The sequence below is a fragment of the Octopus sinensis genome, linkage group LG9 (genome assembly GCF_006345805.1).
Source record: "Octopus sinensis linkage group LG9, ASM634580v1, whole genome shotgun sequence".
Lineage (NCBI taxonomy): Eukaryota > Metazoa > Mollusca > Cephalopoda > Octopoda > Octopodidae > Octopus > Octopus sinensis.
This window is the reverse complement of record NC_043005.1, coordinates 2,420,152-2,429,243: the sequence shown is the minus strand read 5'-3', so window position 1 is coordinate 2,429,243 and position 9,092 is coordinate 2,420,152.

Genomic DNA, 9,092 nt, shown 5'->3' with positions numbered 1-9,092 from the left:
GTTTGGGTGGATGCTTAGTTTAGGAGTTTAGGAGTTGGTGATATGATCGAATAAATGCGCAGCCCTTTTTCTGGTGCACGATTTTGAAAGCCATTCCAGGATTCCAGAAGAGAAATTCTGTTGTGTCCGGGAGAGTCAGTTTCTTTTTGTGCCTTATAATGTTGCTTTTCCCTTTGTTTCCACAAATCATTTCTATCATTTATGGCGAAAGTATTCCTCTCAAAGTTGCTTTTAAAACCGTTAATCTCAACGGGTCACGATCGTTGATGAGAGAAACGACATTTCGATACAAGGACTTACCAAATGTGGGCAGGATGTAAATGAAAATGAATTAGTGAAGATGCGAAAACTCAGAAAAAGTTGATATCTTAAATATATGTAAAATATAAAAGGATAAGGAAGTTAAAACAAAAAAAAATGGATGAAAATTATGAAAATATGATATAAAAATATTTTTAAAAAATGAAGAAAAGCGGAATTTACAGCCTGCATAAGGGAAATAACTCTCAAAATAGTTCGTATTAAATCTAATTATCTCCCTTGGACTATCATTCACGAATGAATCCTTCTTATTCATATTTCTTCTGAGCGATCGATAAACTACGATTGAACTGTAAATCTGAATTGAATTGGTTTCTTTTTTAAAGCAAAATGTTTTTCAAACGAACACAATGAACAAAATAATTGAGGCCTAAATATAAAGATACCTCTTTTATTAATGCTTTGCTACGTTTATTCTACAAAGCACAACGGCTGCAATTGTGATTTGAATATTTTTAATGCTTATTCTCACATTCCACCTTCAAATTCCTCTTTAAATACCCCCCCCCCCGACTAAAATCCTCTCTTTTTTTTTTTTGTTTAGTGCTGCTAAGATACGATCGGGAAATATTTCTCATCCTAATTTTTGCTCACAATTTATTTTTTAAGAGTAAGTTTGAATTTGTGTCTTATAAACTAAAATCGGATTTTCAAGAAATGAGATGAACCAGAAAACAAGCGGAAGAACACCAGACACTTCTTATTTGCCTCTTATTTGATCTGTTTCTCTATTCAACTTTTACTGCTCTGTTTTAACTGTGACTGACCCCATAATTGACGAAATAAATATTAATTAATTTATAATTAGTCGTTTTGACTCTGACATATTTGACAATATTGGCATCGTTGATGATAAGAGGAATTCTTGAGGTGGAATTGGTGACGTTAGGAGACGACTACCAAGGGAGATAAGTAAGGTTTTTTCCCCGCGCCTGGACTGAAGTTATTGCACTTACAGTGCTATTAACACTGAATAGGAAACTGAACAGACGTATGCACGTAGTCACAATTACACACACACACACTCACACACACACACACACACACTCACTCACATTAGCTCTCTCTCTCTTTCTCCCCCTTCTCTCCCTCCCTTTTCTCACTCCCTCATATATGTACATATGTATTTCATATACGTACATTTGTATTAAAATCTTTAGTTGTTTATTCCGATATCAACTTTGGCTCTACCAATGATCGAAACCGTGACCATCACGTCTCCACCCTTTATAACAAGTTCCCAAAGTTTCCCGCTCCTTTCAACAAAAGGCCTCTTACAATCGGCCCTTTCACATGTTTTGGAAGCGAAACAAAAAAATTATTTTAATTAAACAGAAATCTATTTGGAAAAGTGGTTTGATTATCCAATTATTCTTAAACTATTCCCATCCAGCATAAAAACCTTTTTAGATATTTGTGTGGAATGGTGCTTCTTCTGCTAGATGTTTACAGAGATTACTTAAGAAGGCGAGGACTTCTTTTATGAGATTATATTGCACCTTGCTGCACCAGCAAAGTCATGTTTTCCACTCACAACACAATGTCCTCTTACACACATCCAGACGTTTGTGTGGGTTAGTGCCCTGTTTGTGAAATTACTTAAGAAGCTGTGAACTTTTATAATGAAATTATATTGGACCTTGCTACATCAATTGCGATGGTTCTGAAGTTCTCACTCATATATCAACCTGATAAAAAATTTATTTTTTTAAGCATAAATTTTAAATATGAATATAGTACGTTATTTAACTATTATATTTCTGAGGAAAACTAAAACTCCACAAAACATCCGGTCACCCCATCACCCTAATACCCGTTTTATATTTCGCAGAACGAATCCAACGAGGCATTATAATCCCGGCGAAAAATTTCTGCCCTAGTTATAGTTTCCAATATTACTCAAAGTATTTTTTTGCTCCAAGGGAACTCCTTAAGTAACAGGTTTAGCTACAATGGGCGACGAAATAACACCAGCACCTTAGAATTGTTATTATCACCGTGATCACTGTTACACATCGCTGGTCACAATGCGCTTCGCATTGTTTTAGCCTTCAAATGACGCCACCCCGCTGGCTAAGCGAGCAGGCCAACAGAAGAAAGAGTGAGAGAAAGTTGTGGCGAAAGAGTACAGCAGGGATCGCCACCACCCCCTGCCGGAGCCTCGTGGAGTTTTAGGTGTTTTCGCTCAATAAACACTCACAACGCCCGGTCTGGGAATCGAAACCGCGACCCTACGACCGCGAGTCCGCTGCCCTAACCACTGGGCCATTGCGCTTCCAAGTGTTACTATAGTGAAAATAAATGCCACTGACGGAGTTCATTGTTGTTATCGCTTGTATTTCTATAAATAGAAATGGTTTGTATTCCTTAAACTTGATCGACGCACATTCTTCAATTAAATGAGTTGTAAATCCAGGTTTACAGAGTGGAGCGAATGAAGTGGATTTCTCAGAGGTTTTGGTTATTTAGAATTGTTGCTATTGAATATGGCAGGTGAGTCGTGTATTCATCGAAGCGAGATTTTACCTCTACTCGATGACACTCAGGACAAATTCAGACCAAACCGATTCTGTGAGTGCAGAATAATCAGATACAATATGCAGAAGCACTGTATTTATGATGATTCCTTCACAATTTGCAGTTTCTGGTTCGAACCGACTGCATGTCACATTAAACAAGGGTCTTCTAATAATAATTTTTTCTACTCTAGGTACAAGGCCAGAAATTTTTGGTAAAGAGGCCAGTCGATTTGATCGACACCAGTATGCAACTGGTACTTAATTTATCGAGCCCGAAAGGATGAAAAGTAAAGTCAACCTCGGCGGAATTTGAACTCAGAATGTAGAGACGGGCGAGATACCGCTAAGCTTTTCCTCCGGCCTGCTAACCTCTAACAATACTCAATCTAGTCTTGATCATTTCAAAAAACGTTTTTTTTTATACACTTGCGTGCTCCAGTATGGCCTGGCTGTAGTGGCCAAAGCAAACTACAGGACAAAGAACATTATGAATGTTTTTATTAGCTATGTTTATACATAGGGGCTCAGGTGTAATTACATAAAAACCCTGTCTTTATATAATCCTTTCTAGGTAAAAGGCCTGGAAGTTCGAAGTGGGCCGTTCGATTACATGGATTCTAGTACGTGATTGGTACTTAATTTAATTGAACTCACAAAGATGAAAAAGAAAGTTGGCCCCGGCGGAATTTGAACTCAAACGTAAAGAGTGACAGAAGCATTGCTATCCACGGTGCTAACCATTCTGCCAGCTCGCCGCATTTCTACCTCGAATTGAAGATTTAAGTATTGGTTGGTTGATTTCTTCAGTCACGTTTTCTTTATCATTTAGAAAGGGAGGGTGACAGAGAGTAAAAGAGAGATAGATAGATAGATAGAGAGAGAGAGAGGGGGGAGAGTTAAAACTCTTTGATGAGTGCACATAGCAGGCTTGGTGGCAGAAGACACAGGACAGAGAGTTATTGCGTAATTAAGGCAAGAGTTTATTTAATCTAATTTTATTTTAAGATCATAAATATCTTTTTTTCTGAAAATGATTATTCATTTCATCATTTTACTTAAGCTCCAAGAAATTTCATATAAAAGTTAAAATATAATTATTGTATGCAGACCATATTTCCTGATGATATCAACGGTAAAAACAAAACAAAACAAAAAGAAGTATTCTTCCAAAGTTACCCGCGATACATACATACATACATACATACATACATACATACATACATACATACATACATACATTCATACATACATACATACATACATACATACATACATTCATACATTCATACATACATCATACATTCATACATACATACATACATTCATACATACATACATACATACACGTGATGTCATATCATCGCAACTAGATTCCCTTTACGTCCAAAACAACTTAAGCTAACACACAAACACACACACGAATGCATAGACCAAAAGAAAGCAAACCCAGCCACCAAAACTACATGAACTCCTCTCTAGGTATCAAAATCTGCTGCCCTATATCTTGCTAGAAAACTACCCTCAAAATATGTGTACCATTCTGCCGTTAGTGACATTATACCTCAGCTACAGTACGTGAACTCTGTCACAAATAGTATCACATCCTCATTGGGAGAAACATCGACGCATTCAATATTCAATACATCCTGGTTTTCAATTGATACCGATAATAACAGAGGTGATGTAATGTCACGCAACGAGACTCCCTTTGTATCCAAAGCAGCAAAACAACTCCTCTCTAGATATCAAAATCTGCTGCCCCATTTATTGCTCCTAAACTACCTACAAAACTACAACAAATTAGTCTCGGACTTTTTTCTTGGACCGCCTACCAATCCACCTCACAACCTAATGTTCTGTATAAACGCAATAATAAAAATAACAGCAGGAGCAACAACAACATAAATAAATAAATGGCTGAAAGAGGAGAAACAAGAATTAGTTTTATAGGCGCAGGAGAGGCTGGGTGGTAAGTAGCTTGCTTATCAACCACATGGTTCCAGGTTCAGTCCCACTGCGTGGCACCTTGGGTAAGTGTCTTCTACTATAGCTTCGGGCCGACCAAAGCTTTGTGAGTGGATTTGGTAGACGGAAATCGAAAGAAGCGTGTCGCATATATACATACATATATATATATATATATTATATATATATATATATAATATATATATATATATATATATATATATATTATATATATATATATGTATGTGTGTGTGTATGTATGTATGTATGTATGTATGTATATGTATGTATGTAATTGATGTAAACAGAAAAATAACTCAAAGCATGGGTCTCTCTATATTTATAATATTATTTCATATTAATAATCGGCAGACTCAAAGGCCGAGACGTTCGTGCGTTGGCCCTAATCAAATTGGCTTCAAATCAACGGGATCGTATTTATAAACCGGTGACAATGGCATTTCCCTGGTCTTCTCGGACACATTTTGATAAAACATTGCAACGTCAGGTTGATAATGTGTATTTTATACGTGTGTGTTTGTGTGTATACTTATGCATGTGTAGATGCAGGTTTTATGGGCATAATGATATGTGTATACTTCATATATACATGTGCGTTGTTTGTGTATGTATGTATTCATATGTGTGTGTGTGTGTGTGTAGGTGTGTGTGTAACGATGAAATAAACGTCAGGGATGCTTTAACCCAGCAAAAACTGCTGGAGTTTCTCAGAAGCATCGCAAGTTTCTTCTAAATGCATCGCAATTCATCATAATGTCGGAAAGCATTCTGTATCATCAGTAGGTACCTCAGGTACACAAGCGTTTCCCACCTTAGCCTGTGCACTTCACCTAAGTCGGGCAGCGAGTACTGAACTAGTTTTCGCCCACGGAAGGCTTCCACTTGCAGCATCTTATCAACCATTGCAATCTTGAGCTTGTTTCAGCTGCTGTACATGTCTCCTTAGTGGCTTTCTTCAGTTGCCTGGGTTCCACACCTATCTTCTGCACGAAATAACGCACCAATGCAGCTGGAAAGCGACTTCAGTTGGGAAAGAGACCGTGTGCCAAGCTTTGTCAAAGGCCTCATCGACCAACTCCTCATATTTGGTATAATTTCGCTGGTGGAAAACTTCGGGCTTGTCCTCCCTGGGCACTGTAAGTTCAATCATGATGATTGATTGTTTTTGTATTTCCGAATAGAAGGAACATGTTCGGTCGGAGTAATGTTACTGCTGTCTCCTCTGGGAAGACAAGTCTGCACCTCAGACCCTGAACACAAATATAAAACGGATGCCCTGCCTTTGCTTCCACTTTGGGGCTTTGTTGCCTTTCTTTAGGAATTTGATACCTTTTGGTGACGGCTGCTGTTTATTAGCCTTCACCGTTTGCAGATGATTCCATTTGGCAATATCTACAAAGTCTTTGTCATGTCTTCACTTGTGTCGGTTTTCTCCCTGAGCCTTAAGAAATCCGGTCAAAATGGGGTTCAGACTGCAAAGAATTGTTCCGCACTGCAGGATCTACTTCTTTGCCCCATATTTTAAGGTTATTCGGAGTTGACAAGAGGTCAGCGAAAGAACAAAAGAGGAAGGACAACCTTCCACGGTCAGTGCTTCAGAGTTCTTTCTAGAAACCCAGGGCAGTACCTGGTCCCTCTATATCTATTGCCCTTGGTGGGCAAGCCCTAAGGCCATCACCCACCGATCCGTCTCTGTTGATTCAAGGATCCTTTGCACTATGAGCTCCCTCTTGCTCCTGCTATCAATATTTTTCACTTCTTGGCGTTGTAGTTGCTAAGTCTTGGTCGTCTTTGACAGATTACTCCAACAATCTCCTGCTGTTTCTTGTACACCTCTGGTCTTTTCACTGCTTTCTTATATACTTGGGTGTGTGTGTGTGTGTGTGTGTGTGTATGTATTTATGTATTTGTGTGTGGATAACAGCCACTATTTCACTCCCTCCCTCCACCACAATCAAAAACGACGCACCACGCTATACTTGTGTGCTTGTCCCTGCATGGACATACGTATATCTATATTTCTTTAATGTTTTCATTTTACATACCCAAAGGTAAAATATTCACCGTTTAAAAGTGGAAGTTGTATTCGAAGACACACAAATACAGCAATATTTACCAAGAAAGAAAAATCTCATGTGGTTTTTCGGTGCATAAAAGCACACCATAGCTATTACCAGCGGTAGACCATCACCTCTACTTCTGCCACTCCGAAAACACATCACGTGATTTTTTTCCAGCCGCTTGGTGTCTATCATTGAAAAGGCCAAATCAGGTCGAAGTCACATGATATGATTGTCTGAGCAGTGGAAGTAGCACTGATTGTCTGCCGCTGACGATAGTGATGATGTGCTTTTATGCACCACTTAGCCACGCGAGGGATTTCTCTCTTGGTAAATATTTCAGTGCTTTTGTTTTTTAACGCAAATATTCTACCTTTTGGTATTAAATAAGGCTTCTGTCGCTCTATTTATTTTTTTATTTATTCATTTTGCCCCTCTTCGTGTAATGTTAATGTTGATACTTGTATATCTGTGTGTATGTGTCTGTATGTAAATATATATATATATATGTGTGTGTGTGTGTGTGTGTGTGTGTGTGTGTGTGTGTGTGTCTCTGCACACACATCTGTTTGTGTATGTGGACACATGTATGAGTAGTGTATATGTGTATGTAGTTCGAAACTCTACAGAGACAGGTGAGGGAACAGGAAAAAGTGTATTAGTTTGACACTTAGGAAGACGTCTTTGACGTTTCGAGCCAACGCCCTTATACAGAAACAAAGGAGGAGAGAAAAAAATGGAGGGAGGAAAACAAAAGAGACACACACACAAACAAAAAAACTTGCCTGGATTAACGGTTGTACATACTGAATTCTGTGTATAAATATATGTATATATATATAAGTGTATTTATATATGTGTATATTTGCGTTCATTTATATATATATCTTCTTTTGTATTGATATTATTCTATTTTTATGAGTAATACAAATCATTGAAATATTCCTTTATTTGTTTATTTATTTATTGAACAACGTATTAAACAAAACATTTGAAAATTATGCATTATCCAAGTGACTTGGTAATTGTTTTTATTATTTGTTCTGGAACAATCCAGGAAAATATCATTATTACCGGTATTACCCCACCTTGTTTTGAAACCAGTTTGATGAGTGCCAACAACTGGCCCTTCAGTCACAATGTAAGCCCTTCCGATTATTAATATATATATATTGACGGATGTATCTATAATATGAGTGTGTGCTTATGTCCTCCATAATTTCCTTTTATATTTCAGACTCCATTATGCAGAAGTTTCTCGTCGTAATGATCATTGCCGCCATTTTGGCCTGTGTATCAACCTTTCAGTCTGTTGAAGCAAGACAAGATGAGGTCACAGTAAGTGATTAACGCCTATTTATTATTCAGTGTTTGCTAAACGTAAACGGTATGTGATATTTCTACTGTGGTTCATTCTTTCCTTTCTTCTTCTGTCTCCATGTTTCTGCCCTACTGTATCTCCCTCGCTCTCTTTCTCTCTCTCTCTCTCTCTCTCTCTCTCTCTCTCTCTCTCTCTTCTCTCTCTCTCTCTTCTCTCTCTCTCTCATTGACCCCATTCAAACAAACATGATTTTAGGCAAGATCAATAACTGCATTAATCAGCTTTTTCAAGACAGTATTTTCTAATTTCCCCTGTGGTATCAACTGACCACTTCATCAGTCCAGCGAGGTTTGGCTGTTATTTTCTCCCACAGTTTTCCTTTCTTCATCTTCTAGTCACCAACAACCCACAGGAGGCACATTTCACTATTAACTATTGCCTACTTTCCCCCTGAAAATATATCACAATACATACATAAATGCACACATGCATACAAGCAAACATGCATGCGTGCATACATTCACACACACACACACAAATACATACACATACACACACACGCACATGTGCAAATATGTATGTGTATATGCATGTCTCCTTTGTCTCACCCCTTTGTCTCTGTACGCTTGTCTCTTTATATTTTATTCATACATGTGTGTGTGTGCACAATAGCTATTCGTATGCGTGTGTATTGTACATGTGTGTGTGATCATGCATATGTATTAAACCCGGGAACCTCAAATGGAGAATCCCTGGAATGTTTCATAGCTATTCACACTATTATCACCAATCGGCGATATCTGGAGAATACAAATGAGTTTGTTTTACCCTCCGTTTGAGAATTCTTCTACTTCCAGCCTTTTATGGAAATGTCTAGTTTGGAGG